Source organism: Onychostruthus taczanowskii, unplaced genomic scaffold (assembly GCF_017590055.1).
Source record: "Onychostruthus taczanowskii isolate IOZ18803 unplaced genomic scaffold, ASM1759005v1 scaffold30, whole genome shotgun sequence".
Lineage (NCBI taxonomy): Eukaryota > Metazoa > Chordata > Aves > Passeriformes > Passeridae > Onychostruthus > Onychostruthus taczanowskii.
The window spans coordinates 7,672,973-7,693,264 of record NW_024500350.1 but is presented as its reverse complement, the minus strand read 5'-3'; the positions used below and the strand labels follow the sequence as shown (position 1 = coordinate 7,693,264).

The following is a 20,292-nucleotide window of genomic DNA, read 5'->3' as shown; positions in this document are numbered from 1 at the left end:
CAGCTCTTCTCTGCAGGCTGGTATTTTGTGGGTGCTGCTTTTGCATTCCCTGGGGAAAATAAATGCCCCTTTTCCATGGGGAAAATGCCCCTTTTCCATGGGAAATGCCCCTTTTCCCTGGCAGGAGTGTTGGATGATGCTTTCCACATCTGCTCTGTGTTCAAACTGCCCCAAATTGGATCAAGGCATGGGAGCTCTGCGTGCAGCTTTATCACAAAGCAAACCCAGAGCCAGGTTTTGGGCCAGGGCTGTTTTTCCAGCTGGCTGTGGGAATGCCAGGCTGTGGGGCTGGGGCTTCCCAGCTGTCCCAGGCCGGGCTGAGGATGGGAATGCTCCAAGTTGCAATGTGTGAGGTGGGAGAATTTGGCATTTCAGAATTTTTTGGGGCTGGCTGAGAGGCAGCAGCTGGTGTTGGATAGTTGGGAATAGCTCCCAGTTTATCCAGTTAAAAATCCCAAGGGGCAGGAGCAGAGGGTGGGAGCTGCTGGGGCTTTTCCTGCTCGGGCTCTGGGGTAAAGCTGGAGCATTCTGTGCCGAGGGGTTATGGTGTCTTTTGCAGAACATGGGGAAGGAGCTCTGTGCTGACCTCCCCTGCTTTGCTGGGACTCCTCTGGATGCTCCTAAACCCAAATCCCGAGACTTCTCTGGATGCTCCTAAACCCAACAGTCTCAAAATCCAAAGCTCCTCTGGATGTTCCTAAACCAAACAGTCTCCAAATCCCAAAACTCCTCAGGATGCTCCTAAACCTGGCATCTCCAAATCCAGAACTCCTTTGGATGCTCTTAAACCCAGCTGTCTCCCAAAACTCCTCAGGATGCTCCTAAACCTAGCTGTCTCCAAGTCCCAAAAGTTCCAGGAGGATTTGGCAGGATTGGGCAGGGTGGGAGGAGCTGGATTTGCAGGACAGCAAGGTTGGAAAGCCCTTGTTGTGTTCCTCAGCTCCAGCCCTGCTCCCTCAGGTTTTTTGTGCTCCAGGGTTTTTTTGGCAGGTGAGGATGAGGTTTTTGTGCTCCAGGGTTTTTTTGGCAGGTGAGGATGAGGTTTTTGTGCTCCAGGGTTCCTTGGGCAGGTGAGGATGAGGTTTTTGTGCTCCAGGGTTCTTTGGGCAGGTGAGGATGAGGTTTTTTGTGCTCCAGGGTTTTTTTGGCAGGTGAGGATGAGTTTTTTGTGCTCCAGGGTTCCTTGGGCAGGTGAGGATGAGGTTTTTGTGCTCCAGGGTTCCTTGGGCAGGTGAGGATGAGGTTTTTGTGCTCCAGGGTTCCTTGCCCAGGTGAGGATGAGGTTTTTGTGCTCCAGGGTTCCTTGCCCAGGTGAGGATGAGGTTTTTGTGCTCCAGGGTTCCTTGGGCAGGTGAGGATGAGGTTTTTGTGCTCCACGGTTCCTTGCCCAGGTGTTTTGCATCTCCGCGGAAGGCCCGGCTCGTAAAGCGGCGCTCCGAGAGGATTAAGGGGTAATCAGGGTTATAAACAACTGCCGAGATCTTTAACACCTCCCTGATGTGCTCCCTGCCCTTCCCGGCGCATTCCTGGCTCTGGGATGCGCCCGGGGATTGCGCTGGGATGGAGCTGCTGGGCCGGGCTCTCCAAACCCCTCCAGGGGATGGGGACAGGGGGCTCTGCTGGGGCTGTGCCCCCCGTGCCCCGCTCTGAATGCGGGTGGGGAAGAGCCGGGAGAGGCTTCAGGGGATCAGCAAACCCCTCAAAGGGCGAGGAGGGATTTGGGGAGCCAGCACTGCATCCATCAAGGCGGTGTAGAAGCAGCCCTTGCTCCAGCTGGGAATTCCCATCTCCCGGGAGAAGGGAGCTGCTCACACAACACGGGGGGGAAACATCCTGGGATTGGGGGTTGTGGTGTCTGGGACACGGTGTGAGCCTTCCTGCAGGCTGGGCAGAGCCCACGGGGACATTCCCTGGCTGGAATTTGGGAATCGTGTGAGCTTTTCCTGCAGGGCACTGAGCAGATCCCACTACATTCCTTGGCTGGAATTTGGGATGTGGTGTGAGCCCTTCCTGCAGGGAACTGAGCAGAGCCCCCAGGGACATTCCCTGGCTGAAATTTGGGAATGGTGTGAGCTTTTCCTGCAGGGAACTGAGCAGATCCCACTACATTCCTTGGCTGGAATTTGGGAATGGTGTAAACCCTTCTGAGCAGATCCCCCAGGGACATTCCCTGGCTGGAATTTGGGAATGGTGTGAGCCCTTCTGATCAGATCCCCCAGGGACATTCCCTGGCTGGAATTTGGGAATGGTGTGAGCCCTTCTGAGCAGAGCCTACAGGGACATTCCCTGGCTGGAATTTGGGAATGGTGTGAGCTTTTCCTACAGGCTGAGCAGATCCCCCCAGGAACATTCCCTGGCTGTTTACCCATTGCTTTTCCAGCTCCGTTTCATCTCCCGTTGTGGAATTCCCCTGCAGTTCCCACCTCCCCCCGGCTGCCCCTTCCCACGAGGATCGGGGTAATTAAACATTGGGGTAATTAAACATTGGGGTAATTAAACATTGTCCGGGCAGGGCACGGAGCGACCCCGCTGTTTGCCCAGGAGATAAGGGACGGGAGATAAGGGGTGTTTGCTGCCAGCCCAAGGACAGGGCCAGCCCCTGCCCAGGCAGGACAGGTCCCCTGGCCCTGGGGTGACACCTGTGGTGACATCTGGCGGGGCTGGCACTGCTCTTCCCATGGGCACGGCTGGCACCTGGCTGGAGCTTGAAAGGGAAAAAGGAGGAGCGACCTCTGCCCTTGGGATGTGCTGGGCTGGGGTTAAAATCCCGCTGGGGTTAAAATCCCACTCTTGTTAAATTCCCACTGTGCTGTGTCCTCAGGGAGTTTGGCCAAAGGAAAGGTCTGGTCACAAATCAAGCTTCCACTTGCTGTTTTTCCCGGACTTTGCTGTCCCCACAGCCACATCCTTCCTTTAGGAATGCTGCTGGGGCTCTCCTTGCTGAAATGTCACCCCTAAATCCCTTGGGACGGGGCAGTGCCAGCAAGCCCAGTTCCTCCTGCTCCCAACGGATGGATGCCAGGGAATAACAAATTCCCAAGGTCTCCATGAAGCCCCAAGCCCATCCTGCTGGGTTTTTCCCCGGTCTGTGCCAGGTTTGAGGCGAGATGAAAGGGCCCTGCCCCACCTGGGGCACACCTGGAGCACAGCTGTCACCTCCCGGCCCTTTATGGCCCTTTGTGGTGCCGCGGGCTGATAAGGGCTCACCTGGGGGGTGGGGCTGCTCGATAAGGACTCACCTGAGGGAAGCTGGAGGCTGGGCTTGGTCCCTTCCCTGTCCCTAGGGCTGCGCCTGGCTCTGCTCCGACCTCGGGAGCATCACCGTGGAGGCAGGAGCAGCCCTAAGGACCAAGGAGTGAGGGCTGGAATCCCCGGAGTTCCGGGCTCCAGGAGGGGCAGTTTCCTTTGCCAGAGGGATTTTTGGGATCCTCTGGGGTGATGGAGCTGTGTGTCAGTGTGGGATTTAACCTCTATTTAAGGCTGTGTGTGAGAGCTGCCTTTGCCGAGGCTGCAGCACGTTGTCTGTGGGAAGCTCAGGAGGGAGAAAACTCCCAAACTGGGATTTCTGGATCCCCTTTAATTTTAGGGATTAGGAGCCCAATGCCTGCTTTTCTCCAAGCTGCCACGAGCAGGTTTTAAATTCAGATTGCTGTAGGGGGAACGCTGCTGCCAGAGCTCTGGATGCTGTCCTGGCCTCACCTCCCCACAATCCAGGGAATAAAGTGCTCCCTTTGGCTAAGGACAGGAGTGTGAGCAGGAAAATCCATGAAATCCATCCCAGCTGGGCCCTGCTCTGGTCCCTCTGGATGGGCTTGGTGAGAGCAGCCAGAGCTGGGACCTCTCCTGGCTCTGGGGCGATGGTTTTGCTTAAAATTTGAGATCTTGCTGTCGGCTGAGGGCTCTGCAACCTCGTTTTTCTGTTTTATTGAGCAACTTTGCAGCTTTTCTGTTTGTAAATTGAGTTTGGTAACACAGACCCAAACTCTGAAAAGGCAGGAAGGAAAAAAAAAAAAGGAATAGAATCTGAATTTTGTCTGTGGTCAAATCTGGGGATTTATTTCACTTGGAATAATCCTGATTTTCAAAGCCCGAGTGATCCAATTACCAGGAGCTGGTGCCATCCTCCAGTGCCTGGGGAATCCTGCAATTGATGTGGGGTTAGCCTGGAGATCCCTCATTAAGATTAGCTTAACTCAGAGCTGCTTCTGCTGAACTTGGCAGCACAGGAGCTTCCCTTTCCTCCAGCACAAGCTCCAGAGTCGTTGGGAAGGACTTTCGGGGGATGCAGCAGAGCTGCTGCACGTTTTGGGGTCCAGCAGAGTGGCTGCAGCCTCTCCCCCATCCCAAAAAGCTCCTGTTGCAGCTGCCTCAGCAGTGAAGGATCCAGCTTTGCTCCAGCCTAATCCTGACCTTCCTCCCCAGCTTTTGGGAAGTTTTCCCGGTGTTTCTTTGCAGCAGTCCATCCTGTCTGGGGCTGTTTGAGAGGATTAAAGCCCCGAGTGCTGCCAGCCCGGCTCCCCTCTGCTGCCTCATTCCTGGGGGCACGGAGCTGCTGTGCCCGGCCCACGTGAGCAGCCTGGCTGGCACTGCCAGCTCCCAGCAGCTCCTGGGGACAAATCCTGGATTAGCAGAGCCAGTGGCCGTGCTGCAAGTGGAGCCCTGCTAATTAGGTTTATGTAACCGGGCTCCCTAATCGGGGAGGGCTGCGCTGCTTAATTGGGAAGCACGCTGGGGGCTGCTGAGGCCTTGGAGCTGCTGGAGGCTGGGCTGCTGCAAATTCCCAAAAAAGTTCTTAAAAATAGCAGTGCAGAGAGTTGGTGATGGGAGGATGGAGGATCCAGTTGGTTTCCACTCGTGGCTGGGACGGGAGGTGCTGGAGCATCCCAGAATATCTCGGGCTCACAAGGTGCATCTGACTCCTGGTGCTCTGCAGGACATCCCAAAGAATCCCAGTTTTTCCCTCTGGAGCAGGGCTGAGACTCCCAGGAGCTGTCTGCACCAGGAGGGATTGGGCTGATCCAGTGCCCACCCAGTGTCAGAGGGGTTTGTTCTCCCAGGAGTGAGCTCTGGGCCCAGATGTGGGCAGACTTTATGGGAATTCTGTTTCCTGCCCAAAAAAACCCAGGAAAAATGGCTGGAGCAGCCAAAGGCTGGAACAACCCAGGTTAAATCCCTGCAGCAGTGGGGTCTCCACCTGGTTTGTTCCCCCGGCAGTGAGCTCTGGGTTTTCCCAGGCCCAGGTGTGGGCAGATTTTATGGGAATTCTGTTTCTTGCCCAAAAAAAAAACCCAGGAAAAATGACTGGAGCAGCCAAAGGCTGGAACAACCCAGGTTAAATCCCTGCAGCAGTGGGGTCTGCTTGGGAATTTTCTGTCCCCAGCTGCTGTTCCCCTTCCTCTGCTTGCGAGGGCGGTGGCACAAAGGGACACGGAGGGAGGTGGCACAAAGGGATGTTGTTGGCTCTGTGGTGCCAGGGGAAGCTGCTGGCCCTGGCACAGCTCTGGGGGATCCCAGGGAGAGGCTGAGCTGCTCCTCCTGCACAGGGGGATGGAAGTTGGGATCAGCCCAATCCCACCTGGCCTGGGACACTTCCAGTCCCAGCTGTGCCAGGTCTCGCCACCCTCTGGGGAGGGATTTCTGTGGGAATCCAGGGCCCTCCTGAGCCTCAGCCTCCCTCTCCATGGCATTCCCATCCTTGGGGCCTGCCCTAGGGGATCCAGCACCCCAAAATGACAGTCCCTGTGGCAGTGACATCCAGAGGGGGCTGTTCCTGCAGGACAGGCTTTTCCTGCCCATCCCACCCTCCGATCCCTTCGTGTCCAGCCCACCACTGATGGTGCTGCCGAGCTTTGATCTGTTCCCAGTGATTAAATTCCTATCATCCAGACTGACAGCTTAATATTCCTTAATATTCCTCAGCCAGGCTGTGCTAAATTAGTTGTGTCTGTCTTGCCAAAGCTGCAGAAATCTTTCTGACAGCTCCAGGCACTCGATACATTTTTTTTTTCTCCTTTTTTTCTCCTTTTTTTCCCCTTTTTCTCAGTGTACAGTAGGAGTTGTCTTTGCTCTGTTGAGGGAATCCTCTCCTGAGTTTCCCACAAGCTGCTTCCAGTGCTGCTGGAGTCACTCAGTGTCTGTGGAGTGGGAACAGCTGCCCTGGAGTGTGGGATTGGGATCTGCACGGGACCAGGCTGGGGCTTCCGTAAAAAATCATCTCCTCATGTTTTTGGAATTATTTCCTCTCTGAGTCTTGGGTTAGGTTGAATTGTTCCTGTTTGGCAACTGAAGGCCTCGGGCTTTTGGGATTCCTTGGAGCAGCTGATCCCTTTTGTGCCCCTATTGGATCCCCTGTTGGATCTCAGCTGTTTTGGGGTGAGATGTGGCACTTTGGGGGCTCCTGAACCAGAGGAGGAGGAGCAGTTTTTGGTGAGGATCCATTGGCAGCAAATCCATCCCAGATCTTCTCCTAGGACTGGACCAGCTTCTCCTTTCCTCTCCCCACAAGCAGGCAGCACCTTTGGGGTGACAGCAGGGGGGAAGTGACCCCAGATCCACCTTGACCCAACCCTTCCCAGCCAGCCAGGAGAAAGTGCTGTGCTCTCCTTGCCAAGAGCTTAAAGAAGGGGAAAAGCCCCCCCATTAGCAGCACCTTTGCTAATTGCCACATGGAGAGGCAGGAATTCAGATGCAGAGTTAATCTCCGGCAGGATTAGCCGAGCATGCGGCGTCTTGTCAGATGTGGGAGCAGCGGCCAGGCCGTAATTTTTCCAGACAAGGGGGAGGTTCCTGCTGGAGCCCAGCCCTGCCACACGCTGTCCCAGTGACCCACTGAGGGCTGGGCTGCTGCAAATTCCCAAAAATGTCCTTAAAAATAGCAGTGCAGAGCGTTGTTGCTGGCAGAATGGAGGATCCTGCTGGTTTCCACTCGTGGCTGGGATGGGAGGTGCCAGAGCATCCCAGAATATCCCGGGCTGGACGGGGCTCACAAGGTGCATCCAACTCTTGGTGCTCTGCAGGATATTCCAAAGGATCCCAGCTTTTCCCTCTGGAGCAGGGCTGAGACTCCCTGGCTTCCAGGGATCTGTGTGTGCTACAGAGGGGAAGCAGTGCCATCCCATCCCAACCCCATCCCGATCCCATTATCCCATGCCCATCCCTTCCCAGTGCTGACCAGCAGCCTCCAGCTCTGTGTGGGAATTCTTTATTTCCCCAGGGAATTCCTCATCCAGGAGCTGGGGCTGCTGGAATCTCCTGGTTTTTGGAGGAGGAGGTGGCTGCAGCATCCTGGGATCCCGGGGAGGAGCTTCCTGCATCCAGGCTTTGGGAGGTGCTGCTTTGGCAGCTCTCAGGAGCCCAGCCTGGCTTTGGCAGGGCCTGAGCACATGGAGTTAATTAGTGGCTGTTAATTGCGCTGGGAGGTTGGGAATTGGACACGTTTAGAATTCAAAGTTGCTGTTTCCAAGTGTGGCAGCTCTGGTGAAACTCCTGTTCAGCACTGGAAAAGGGGAACACCACGTTTTGCCCAGGGAAAAAGCAGCATTTGGTTCCTTTCCTTCCCGCCTGAGTTTGTTTGGAGTTTGCCACTATCTGCTCCATCTTTGCTCCCCCACTGACAGTATGCAAACCCCGGGCTGGGGATGAAGCAGGGATGCAAATCCTGGCTGATGTGGAGGTGTTGTGGAGTCAGGCCCAGCCTGGCATCCCAGGAACCCCAACCCTCAGGGCTGCTGCTGGGAGGCTCCCACAGGGAGGAGAGGATGTTTTCCATCACTTGACACCTCTCCAGCCTTGCATTCCAACTGGGACAGGCAGAGCTTTCCTGTTATCACAGAATTAGGGGGTGGTTTGGCTTGGAAAGGACCTGAAATCCCATGCAGGCCATGGATCCATCCCCCTGCCATGGGCAGGGACATCTCCCACTGCCCCGGGCTGGCCTGGGGACACTTCATGGATCCAGGGGCAGCCACAGCTGCTCTTGGGATTCTCTTCCAGGGCCATCCCACCCTCCCAGGCAGGAATTGCTCCCCATATCCCACCCATCCCTGCCCTGTGGCAGTGGGAAGCCATTCCCTGTGTGCTGCCAGCCTTGCTGGCCCTGGGGAGAGGGACCAGGGTTGTTCCCAGGGCTCTGGCACAGCCCTGCCTCTCCGGCTGCTCCGTGCCTCTGCTTCCCCTGGTTCTTAGAAGCTTCCTGCAGGGGCTCTGAGCTCTCCTGGAGCTCTCCCCTCTCCAGGTGAGCACTCCCAGTCTCCAGAGCTGCTCCACCCCTTGCAGCATCTCCGTGGCCCTGGGACTTGCTTAGCATTTAATGACAATTATTTACTGCTGCTGTCAGTGGGTCCCTGAGCTGACAAGGCTGGGAAAGGCTGGAATGGCTCAGACCTGTCCAGGTGTGCCCTGGGGACACTGGCAGGACACTGAGGGGACGCTTTTGCTGCTGGGCCCTCCCACCTGAGCCGGACCTAACTGGGGGGAGTTTCTGTGCCTGCAAGAGGTTAAAACTTTGCCCCTGTGTTTACTTTCTTGGCTGCCTGAGTGCATAAAAAGCTGTCAGCACCTCAGGTGGGGATTTATTTGGGCATTAAAAAGGGCCCGGGGCGGGCGGATGCAGACACTCGGCAGCTCCCTGGAAAATGTGCCTGCAGCACAAACCCAGCCTCTGCACATAGCTCACCCTTTAATAAGTGCATTTAATTAAAGTCATATAACTTTTTTTTATTATTATTATTAAAAAGGAGGGAGAGCAGGGGAGGGATAATAAAAAAAAAAAGAAGTGGGGCCTGCTGAGCTGCAAGCAAAGGTTGGGATACAAAGAGGGGGTTTAGAGTGTGGGTTTAATGGAAAAGTCATCAACAACATGTTGTGTTGCTCCTTCTTTCCCAGCCTTGCTTGGGCTTGGGGAGAGAATTTGAAGGGATTTCTGAATTTCGAGGCTGCCTTTTTCCCCCCTCTCCCCATCCTCTTCCCCGCTGTTGAAATTTTGCAGAATTATGAATTTTTCCAAAGCCACTTGCCAAAGGCTGTTGCTCTTGGATGGAGCTGCCGTTGCTTTCTGTGCTTGTTTAACCTTTTCTTTCTTTTCCTTGGATCTGGGGGAATCCTGAAGCCCCCACATTTGTTGTGGGCACCTCGAGGGCTGCACTGCAGCTCCTGTGGGGAGGAGGATGAGCTTGGGAAGGGGCTGTGGGGGTGGGTGAGGTTTTGGGATCCTTTATCCATGTGCTGATCCCTGCTGGGTCTGGGGGGAGCAGGTGGCTCCCAACGAGGTCCTGGTGGCCACCATGAGGTGCTGCTCATCTCTGAGCCCTGCCTTGCCCTTGATGAAGTGCTTAAGCCAGGTCTAATTCTCCATGCAGGACAGGTTGGGGCTGTTTCATCCCTGGAAATGTCCAAGGCCAGGCTGGACGGGGCTTGGAGCACCCTGGGATGGTGGAAGGTGTCCCTGCCCATGGCACTGGATAGGATTTAAGGTCTCTCCCATCCCAAACCTTTCCATGTTCCCATAAAATGCTGCTGGTTTATTGGTGCTACTCCCTCTGGCTCTCTGAAGATTGGGGTTTTTTTCCTGGAGGTTAAATCAGGTGGATTGGAAACCTGAGGAAGGGGTGTGGATACTGGTGGATGCTGTCCTTGGCTCTGGAGGAGGAGCAGGAGCTTTGTGAGGTCGTAGTGGCCTTTTCCAAAAACGCCCTGTCCACGGCAAGGACGGATTTCTCCGGTGGCAATAAACCAGAGATTCAGTGGGTGCAGGAATCAGGGAGTGCCTCCTGGAGCACCACGGGGGGCTGGGATGCGCACAGCTTTCCCACTGGTGATAAAACCAGCTGGGAGATGCTTTGTGCCTTCCCTTGGTGGTGGGACAGGCTGGGGAGCGTGTCCCTTGGCCCTGGGGCTGCAGGGACAGAGGCCAGGGCTCTCTCCTGGTGGCCAGGAGGTCCCTGCAGGGCTGCAGGGGGAGCGGGGATGGCATTCCCTGGAGAGCAGGAGCAGGATGTGGCTTTGGGACTGGGATTGATGTTCAGTGCTCTGCAGTGCTCAACCCACGCTGCTCCATCAGATTTCCTGGGAGAGGTGTGGCTGGGAGCTCCGCAGTGGCCTCAGAAATCCCACAGTGGTGAGGGGATTTCCAGCCCTGCTCCCCAGTGAGACAACAGATCCCATTGGTTGGGATCCCATCATTGCCCCATAAGGTGATGGGTGCCCTTGCCATGAAAGGTCTCCCTGTGGCTGCCTGGCGCTCAGCTCCTTCAGTAAGGAGTTTTTTAGGTTGTGTTTTTGCTCCATATGGAGGTGGCAGCTCCTCCAGTCCCAGAGGTGCCTCCCCTGGCTGGCACCAGTTCCCAGCTTATTGTTTTTGGGTTCACCCCAGACCAAGGAAGGAATGATCTGAGTCCATGTTCTCAGAAGGCTGATTTATTATTTTAGGATCTATATTATATTAAAGAATGCTATACTAAACTATACTAAAGAATACAGAAAGGATACAGACAGAAGGCTAAAAAGATAATAATGAAAACTCGTGACTCTCTCCAGAGTCTGACACAGCTTGGCCCTGACTGGCCAAAGAGTGAAAACAACTCACAGCAGAGTCCAATGGAACAATCACCTGTGGGTGAACAATCTCCAAACACATTCCAAAGGAGCAAAACGCAGGAGAAGCAAATGAGAGAAGAATTGTTTTCCTTTTCTCTGAGGCTTCTCAGCTTCCCAGGAGAAAAATCCTGGGCGAAGGGATTTTTCCAGAGAATGTGAATGTGACACCAGCCCTGTGGCCACTCAAAGCAGGCAGTGATGGTCACGTCTGCTCCTCAGGCAGCCCCCAGACCTCATCCCAAACCCAAAGCCAGGTCACATGAATCCTTGTTTTCCTCCTCCTCCTCTCCCTCCTGCAGCCCCCTCTGTTCCTTGGTGTTTCCAGTGGCTGAACATGCTGTAAAGGAGCCTCGGATTCCTCTGGGTAATCCTGGGCGAGCAGGGCCCGGCTGCAGCCTCTCATTTAAGCTGTTTCTCTTCCCTTTCATTCCCTGTGCCCTGGCATCCTGACTGGGAGTGCTGTGGGCAGCACACGGTGCCCTTGGCCTGGTGCTTGGGACAGAGCTGGCTGTGGCAGTGCCAGGGGGGATTTACCCCTGGAATTCCAAAGGCTCTCCCTTCCCTGCTTGCTCTGTTCTGTTTTCCTCCTGGCAGAGGGGACAAATTTCCTTCTTCACGGAGCTGGATGCATTCAGCCTCTCCATGAAGTGTCCCTTTTGTCTGCCTCTCTCCAGCTCGGTCCTGAGGTGCACGAGCAGGAATTGTCCCCCTGAGCTGCAGAGGTGCCTGGGGAGAGCTGGGAATGGGGATGTGCATCCCACCAGCCCCCCCTGACCTCCCCATTCCCACTGATTGCCTCGAGCAGCCAAATGAGCTTGGCAGGCCATGAGGGCCACATGGCCAAAACTTCCTGCCCCCCTTGGGAGCCAAACCCAGCTCTCTGTGCCCATCTCTGTGTCCATGGGGTGAGGGTGAGGATGAGGATGGTGTCGGAGCCAGCCCTCATGCTCCTCAGCACTGCAGCTCATCTGTGCCAGTGAAGAAATTGTGGATATCCATCTCTGGAATGTCCCAGGCCAGGCTGAACAGGGCTTGGAGCAGCCTGGGGTAGTGGAAGGTGTCCCTGGCATGGCAGGGGTGGAATGGGATGGGCTTGTCCTGCTCCGAGGGAGAGCTTTTCCCACCTAGCAGAGCAGCAGGATGGGACAGCAGGAGCTGTCATTCCCAGATTGCTCCTGGAACGCTTGCAGAGCCCTCCTGCCGTGGCTGCTGAGTGCTCAGGGGGATTAGCAGTGTTTTACAGGCTCACTTTCCCAAATCCCTGCCCTGCTCCCAGCTGTGACCATCCCATCCCTGCGCTCCCAGCTGCATCCTTGTCAGGATCACGCTGCTGCTCCTACTTTTCCTAATTTTCCTCCTGGAGAGGACAAGGTTTCCCTCAGGAGTTGGGAATCCACTGCACACACATCTGACCCACGTGTGCTTCTCCTCTCCTGCCTCCCCAGGCATCTCATGGAATGCTGGTTTTGGCATTCCCAATTTATTCATTTCCCCGGGGGGACTCGCTGGGGACAAAACATTCCTCCGGTGCTGGGGAGGCTGTGCTGCCTTTTCCAGGCGCGCTGGGTGTGGGGTGGGAGATGGGATCTGTGGGATGTGGGATGTGGGAGGGCTCCGCGGGGCGCTGCAGGTACAGACACGCAGCTGGGGCGAGGGAGGTTGCAGATGTTCCTGGAGTTCCCAAGCCGGATCCCAACAGGATGTGTCTGTCGGGGGAGGGAGGGCGCTTGCCAAGAGCCTGACATCAGGGCAGGATCGTTCTCTGCCTTCCCGACGGCTCTGGGAATCCCGGGCTGGGAGAGCGCTGCTGGAATGGCTGCGGGATGAGCCCAGGGCAGCAGCAGATCCCAGCTCAGCATCCCCTGGAGCTTGTCTCCAGCCCCACCATCTCTCCAAACTTCCCTTCTCTTATCCCTGCACAGCTCCTCCCGTGATTTCCAGGCTGTTTTTCCATGGCAGCAGCAGATCCCAGCTCAGCATCCCCCAGAGCCCGTCCCAGCCCTACCATCTCTCCAAACCTCTGCTCTGTTATCCCTGCACAGCTCCTCCCGTGGTTTCCAGGCTGTTTTCCCAGGAAAATCAGCTGTGCTCATGCAAACAAGTCAGCATTGTCCCAGAACCCTTCTCCTCTTATCATGCCCATGGTTCCTAAATCCTTGTGGCTGCCCTGCTGTGGTGTCCATGCCTGCACCCCTTTCCAAGGGTTTCTCCTTGGATTATCCATGCTGCTGAGTGTGGGATGGATTTAATCCCTGCAGGTGATGCTCTGGCTCATCCCTGCTCCCTTGGCCAGGACCAAATTCATCAGAAAGCCAAGTGCAGGAATGGGGAATGCCATGGATGGGCACAGGGAAGTGTCCCTGCATGGATCACTGTGGGCACAGGAAAGTGTCCCTGCAGGGATCACTGTGGGCACAGGAAAGTGTCCCTGCACTCCCAAGACTTTTCCTGAGTTCCTCAGGGAGCACACACGAGGTCCCTGCCAGCAATCCAACATCTGCTCGGTTCCTTGGCAGGAAATGTTAAAATCCCTGTGAGTTCCCTCCAGGGCACTCACAGATCCATCCCTGCTGTGTCCCTGGAGCAGGGCTGAAGTGCCTCAGCCTGAGGGACGGGGGACAGTGACACCTCTGGGTGATTTCTGCCTTCTGGCAGGGAGTTTTCCTACACTTCCCATGCCTGAATGGGGGCAAATCCTGTTGGAAGCAGCAGCTCAGGAGGGGCTCCAGCCGGGGTGGGAGGTGGCTTTGCCACGGTGAGGCCCCCTGGACACAGGGCTGGGTGTTCTGCATGGACTGATCCTTGCTTTCCTGATGCCCAGAGCTGGGCAATTCCCAGGCAGGAATGGGGCTGTCCCTGCTCTTCCCAGCAAACAGGACCTGGGGCTGTCACCTGCCACCCCTCTGGGTGTGAGCACAGCACCCTGGGCTCTGTCTGCTGAGTTCCTAGGATTTCTGGGATGCTGTGGGATGCCAGGAGCTCAGCCAGGCTCTTCCCAGCAGCTGCAGCATCTCTCAGACCCCCCGTGCTCCAGCCCTGAGGCTTTGGGCCAGAAGGGGCTCCTGGGTGTTGCAGAGCAGATGTTCCAACACCACAAACGTCCCCTTCGTCCTCTCCAACTTCCTGTCTGGATCGGGGGCTCCCGAGGCTCCAGATGGAAAAAGCAGCTTGGGGCTGTTGTTATCTTGGAATCCAAAATTCCCTGGCTCCCAGAGCAGTTTGGGAGAGGAGGATGTTCTTCCTTGGCTGATCCCACAGGGGATCTGGGACAACCATCCTGCTCCTGCTCCTGTTTTGTGCCAGGCAATATTCCTGCCCAGAACAAAAATAAAAGGGAGAAGTGGCTGGACAGGAAGTGCTGAGGGAGCAGCAGGAGCAGGGAATCACTGCAGCAGCTGATTAATTAATTAATTAATTGGTGAATTATTATTGCTGTCATGCAGGGGATGAGGTGAAGCCTCAGGAGACTCTGCCTGTGGGAATTGGGGAGGAACAGATCCAACATTCCAGCCTGGATGAGAGTCAGGGCTGAGCAATGGCTTCCACAGCCTTGCTGGATTTAGGGAAATCCTCTGGATTTGGTCACTTCCCCGTGCCTCAGTTTCCCCATTTGTGTGACATGGACAGTGATGTAAAGCAGAGAATGGAGGTGGAGTTTTATCCCGGTGCAGTTGAAAATCTGGGAATTCAGTGGCAGTGGAGGAAGGTGCAAAGGAATAAAATGCTGGAGTGAACATTTGGGAAGGAACCAAATCCTTGGGTTAGAGGGAAGGGTATCTGTTGAGGACTTCTGCAGCACTAATTAATGGGGACAGTAAAAACCTGAGGGGTTTTGCCATCCCTGGACTGTTCCCAGCAGTTCCTGGAAGTTCTCCCTCATCCTGGCTGGGCTGATCCAGGACATCCCAGCACACCAGTGGCAGTTCCTTGTCCCCACTGTGGCTGCAGGGGACACAGTTCCTCCATTTCCCCCAGTCCATCCTTGGGGGCAGAGAGGAGGGGAGAACCCCCAGGAGGTTTTGGCTCCGTGAGCAGAGAACCCTTCTGCCCCCGAGGCACCCCTGGTGGGGTGACAGAGCTGTTTGGGCTGTCCCCCCTTTGCTGGGCAGCTGGGAGAGAAGGGACAGTGTCCCCTTTGTCCCTGTGCTGGCCTGGGGCAGGGGTGTGAGCAGGGAATGTCCTCCTGGAGGGAAAATCCTCTCCCACAGGAGCTGTGCCTTTCCCTCCCTGCCTCTCCTGCCTGGCCAGCCCCCTGGCCGGGCTCAGGGGCACACTGGGCTGCAGTGGCCCCAGCTGGGGTTTGGTGGCCCCGGGGAACTGGAGCCTCGCTGTTCCCGGCTCCTTTGAAGGGTTTGTGGCTGCCCACAAGGACCTGCCCGTGGCTGGGCTCAGATCCTCTGGCCGCTCATTTCGGGACCACCAGCGAGCTCAGGGCTGGGGCTGTGGCCACCTTTTGATATCAAAAGATATCTCAAAGGCAAATATTGAGAAATATTTGGGTGGAGGGAGCCAGGCTGGGATTTTGGAGTGTTGGGAGCCCCCGGCTGCAGCCAGGGAGAAAAGCTTGATGTATTCCTGTGGGTGGCACAGGTCATTAATTTGGGGGGCTGGAGCCCCTGGCTGGCTCTGGGAGACCACCAGAGCGTGGACAGAGCAGCTCGGGTTCATCCTCCTCCTCCTCCTCCTCCCTTCATCCTTAAATACCACCCTGCAGAGCGCAGGGAAAAAATAAATCCACTTCAAACAGCCCAGTTTGGTGGTGCCTGCAGGCTCAGATCCTCTGGCCGCTCATTTCGGGACCACCAGCGAGCTCAGGGCTGGGGCTGTGGCCACCTTTTGATATCAAAAGATATCTCAAAGGCAAATATTGAGAAATATTTGGGTGGAGGGAGCCAGGCTGGGATTTTGGAGTGTTGGGAGCCCCCGGCTGCAGCCAGGGAGAAAAGCTTGATGTATTCCTGTGGGTGGCACAGGTCATTAATTTGGGGGGCTGGAGCCCCTGGCTGGCTCTGGGAGACCACCAGAGCGTGGACAGAGCAGCTCGGGTTCATCCTCCTCCTCCTCCTCCTCCCTTCTTCCTTAAATACCACCCTGCAGAGCGCAGGGAAAAAATAAATCCACTTCAAACAGCCCAGTTTGGTGGTGCCTGCAACACTATTTATATTTTTATTGCTCCTCTGGGTTTTATGGAAGAACCTTTTTCATGGAAGCTTCAGTGTGGGGTGGATTCGTGCAGCCACCATCCTCAGAGAGCAATTCTAGAGCTGGGGGGTGGGCAGATCCCAGGGGATCCCAAATCCAGGTGATCCAAGCTCCATTCATAGCTAATTTGGTTCTCAGGCTGTGCTGGAGGTTCTGAGTTTGGTTGGGGGAGTTCTTCCCTCCTGGAAGTCCCACAGTATCCCAGGAAAATGCATTTCTGAGGGTGAAATAAGTGAAAAGTCCAGACCAGACCCAATTCCTGCCCAGCAGGTTTTTGCCTGTCATTTTTAGGGATGGAAGGTGGATTTTGGGGTTGCTCCAGGGCTAAGCCCAGCTCCTGCTGGCACCCTCTGCTCTCCCATTCCCCATGGAAAACAATCTCAATCTCCCAACTTCCCACTGGAAGGTGTTTCATGGGAGGCTCCTGTGTCCAAACAGCCTGGAGATGTTTTCCTTCCTCTTCCAGCAGGAGCATCCAGGTGTTCCCTGGATCTCTGTGGGATGCTGGTCTCTGATCTGGTGTGGGATTTAAACCTTTGTCACGGCAATGGCCTTGAACAAACCCCTGGCTGGTGCCAGCTGACTTCCAGCAGCTCCCAAATCTCCTCTGGATTTTCCCCGGCCTCTCAGGAGGAGTAGCCATAAAATGGTGACTTTTGGGGACAAACCACCTGATTCTTCACTTCCTCAGCACCCTGAGCCACACTCAGGGCCACATTTGGTGTTTTCATGTTCATCTTCACCCCTCCCCACATCCATCAGCCCCTGTGGAATCTCCCCTGCTCCTCCCATCCCATAAAAACCCACCCAGAGGTTTTTGGGGTGGGAATTTCTTCACTCCCAGCTCCAAACCAGCCGTGCTGCAAAGCTGGGGACCTCCCTGGCACGGGGAGCCCCGGGAGGGGTGGGCAGAGCCCCGAGGCTGGCCCTGCTCCTGGATCCGTGGGCTGAGAGCACATGGAGCAGCTCCAGGCTGTTTGTCTTGGAGATTAAATCTGGAGAGCCTCCGGTCTCCAGGTCCATGCCGGGAAAAGAGGGGCAGGAGGGAGGGAAGGGAGAACACACCTTTAACCCTCTGGAGGCTGGAAAAGCAATGGATGGAGGGCAGGAGCAGGGAGAGGGAGAAAGGAGGGGGAAACGGGGCTGGGCAGTCCCTTGGGAAAGGTTGGCATGGCTGGAGTTGAGGCACCTGCTCAGGAAGTTGGGGCAGGAATCCTTTCCCTGCTCCTTGTGCACAGGGGAGTGTCCCGTGCGGAGCAGGGGTGCTGCAGCCAGGATCATTCATCCTGGGAATGCTGAGCGTGGAACCCTGGGATGCCTTGGCTTGGGAAGGTCCTTAAAGCCCATCCCGTGCTACCATGGGCAGGGACACCTGCCACTGCCCCAGGCTGCTCCAGGCTGGCTTTGGACACTTCCCGGGATCCAGGGCAGCCACAGCTGCTCTGGGAATTCTATTCCAGGGCCTCCCCACCTTCCCAGGGAAGAAGTTTTTCCTCATAACCAACCCAACCCTGCTGTGTCAGTTTGAGCCCATCCTCAGCCCTGCTGCAGAGTCAGTGTGTGAGACCCTAATCCTGAACTTCCTCTGGCTCAGGGCTTTCCCTGCAGCTCTTGTGCCCATTCCAGGGCTGGATCCCCCTCTGCATCCCAGCCCTGGTCAGTGTGTGAGACCCTCATCCTGAACTTCCTCTGGCTCGGGGCTTTCCCTGCAGCTCTTGTAGTGCCCATTCCAGGGCTGGATCCCCCTCTGCATCCCAGCCCTGGCTCTCCTGCCTGCCCAGCATCGTTTGTGCTTCCCCAGAGGTGTGAGGGACACGGGGACATCTCCACCTGCCTGTCCTGGACCCCCAGGTGGCTCAGCCTCCTCCTCCTCCCGAGCCTGGAGCTGGGCTTTGCCTTTAAATCCCCTCTGAGTGCCGAGCCTGGGGCAGGCAGGAGGGAGGGAGGGAGAGCATCTCCTGTGCTCCAGTGTTCCCAAACACTTCAGCCGTGCACGGAGCGTTCCCGAGCGCTCAGGGCTGCCTTTGCTGGGATGTTTATCCAAAGGGATGGTGCCTGTGAGCCTCTGGCACTTCCAGGCCAGGTAGGCTGTGTTTATCCTGGGCTGGGAGCTGGGGCTCAGCCAGGGCTCGGCTCCTCTGAGATAGAGAGGATTTCAAAAAGCCCTGATTGTGAGGGGCCAAACCCGTGGCAAATGTGGCTTCCAGCAGCTGGACCAGGCTGAACTGGTGGAACTGGGCCAGAGGGAGCTGGGGGAGCACCCCCTCCTCTGCCAGGGCAGGTGGGATCTTAGTGGGATGGTTTCACTGGAATGCTTTGGGCTGGAGTTGCTGCATGCTCCATTTTCCTGCTGTATTTTTGTTGTGTTTAACCTTCAGTGGGGTCGAGATCTGTCTTCTAGATGATCCCAGTTTGGGATTGGGGACAATTGCAGGAACCCCCAAAGCTGGGAAACCACAGGGGCTATTCCAAACACGGCTCCTTCCAGAGAGTCCTTCCCTGAGCATCCCAGTGCTGGGACTGGGTGAACTGGGCTGCCCTGGGTGAACTGGGCTGGACTGGGCTGGACTGGATGAACTGGGCTGCCCATGGATGTCTATCCTGAGTTTTCACCCATCCTCTCTGTCCATTCCAGAGCTCTCCAGCTGCTCTGAGCACACCCCTGGATGTGGAGCCTCCCTCTCCTCCAGCTCCTGTGTCCAGCCTGGCAGGCAAAGCCCAGCAGGCTCCGGGCTTGGTGCTGCAGCCTGGGCTTTGCACAGCCCTCTGATTGAATCCCAAAGGAACAATTTAATTAAGGGAGATGCAAATCTCATCCACTGGGAGTTCTCCTTGCAGGCCCTGGGCCCTGGATCCTGCCCAAGGGAGAGGAGGAGGAGGAGAGTGGAGGGAGGAAGGCTGGGCACTGCTGGGCACCTTCCCCTGTGCTCCAGCACTGGACAGGTCTCCTCCTTGGGATTCCCCTCCCAAATCCCAAATCCCATTGAAGTTTTATGGCTTCACCAGCACAGCCAGGAGGAAGGAGGGAGGAGGGAAGTGGGTGTAGCTTGGAAAAGTCAGGTTTTGTGCCTGCAGCCCTTTTGTTATCCCATAAAAATATCTCCCTTGGAATCTTGCTTTGCTGCAGAGTGGCTTTGTTGTGGGAATGCTGGAAGCAGGGAGCTGGAAGGTGTTGGGAAAGGGGACAAGCAGGGATGGGGACAGAGGATGCGGCAGAATCCAGCAGGGATGCAGCTGCAGACAACTTTCCCCCTGCTCAAATCCCAGGGATGCTGTTGGGAATGAGCTCCCTGGACATGGCAGGACCCCCTCAAATCCCTGCCCTGCAGGAAACCCCCAGGCTCCAGCAGGGAGAGCCCATTAAAAGGGAATGGGCCAATCAATAAATCAAGGGCAGCTGGAAAATGAAACCAGGGCGTTGGGAAAGGAGTTTTGCTTTTTTCCAGGGTTTTTTTCCCCCCTCAATTAAAGCAAACAAAACTCCCAGTGCAGGCGGGTGCTGAGCTCGGGGTGCCGGGGAAATGAGCTCGGTAAATTACAGCTGGGATGTGTGGAGGTGTTGAAAAGGGATCAGCTGTTCCCCAGTTCTGCAGGAAGCTGGGATTTTCTCCCAAAATCCATCTCCAGGTGGATCTTACACGGGTGTCAGGGAGGAGAAGGAGACTCTTGTGAAGGTTGTGCTGAAGGGATTGGGAATGATCCCAAAGATCTGTTGGGATTGGGTGACAAATCCTTGGCTTCATTCCTGTCCTTAGCAGTGTTTTATCCTTGTTCTACCCATGTTTCACCCATTTATCCATATTTTAGCAGTGTTTTATCCCCATTCTATCCATGTTTTATCCATGTTTCATCCATTTTATTCATATTTTAGCAGTGTTTTATCCTTGTTCTATCCATGTTTCACTCATTTTATCCCTATTTTAGCAGTGTTTTACCCATGTTTGATCCCAGTTTTCTGTTCCACTCAAAGGGAAGTCATTTACAAGGAATCCCTTTCTCAATTCCCCACATTTAGGCCTCCCCAGCCGTTCCTGGCTCAAGCCCTGCCCTGCTCGATGCTCCTGGAGGGTTTTTGGTGCCACTCTCCAGCTTTGGGCACCCAAAAGGGACAAAGAGCCCCAAATCCACTCCCCTCTGAACACATAATTCCAGGTGAGTCCTGAATTTTCCCACTTTTCCCCAGCCCCTCACCCTGGCCCCAGGGCCCTTCTGCTGCAGCTGAGAGGGAATTTTGCCTCTTGATCCAGCAGAGAATTCCGGGTGGCAATTAAGCAGAATTTTGGTGTGCTAATTTCCCTCTGCTGGCTTCTGTCATTATTTTTTTATAGGAATGGGTGTGTTCCCAGCTTTCCTGCTGTGCCAGGGTGGGAGAGGTGCCCTGGCACACCTGGCTTTGCTCTGTGCTTTAGGAATTCTCTGGGCACGGGGATGGAGGTGCCCTGGGGGCTCCCCGAGGGCTGCACTTTTTGCATCCCCCAGTCCTGTGCCTCTGAAATT

The 20,292-nt window shown here is 55.7% G+C and overlaps 1 long non-coding RNA gene across 1 annotated transcript in view; it reads left to right on the top strand.

The window, feature by feature from the left end:
- LOC121338498 overlaps positions 1-19,940 on the top strand; it is a 34,010-nt gene extending 14,070 nt beyond the window's left edge. The window contains exon 3 of the long non-coding RNA XR_005953036.1: positions 19,811-19,940. This is a non-coding gene — a long non-coding RNA (uncharacterized LOC121338498). The remainder of the gene's footprint in view (positions 1-19,810) is intronic.
- Positions 19,941-20,292: the final 352 nt, after the last annotated feature.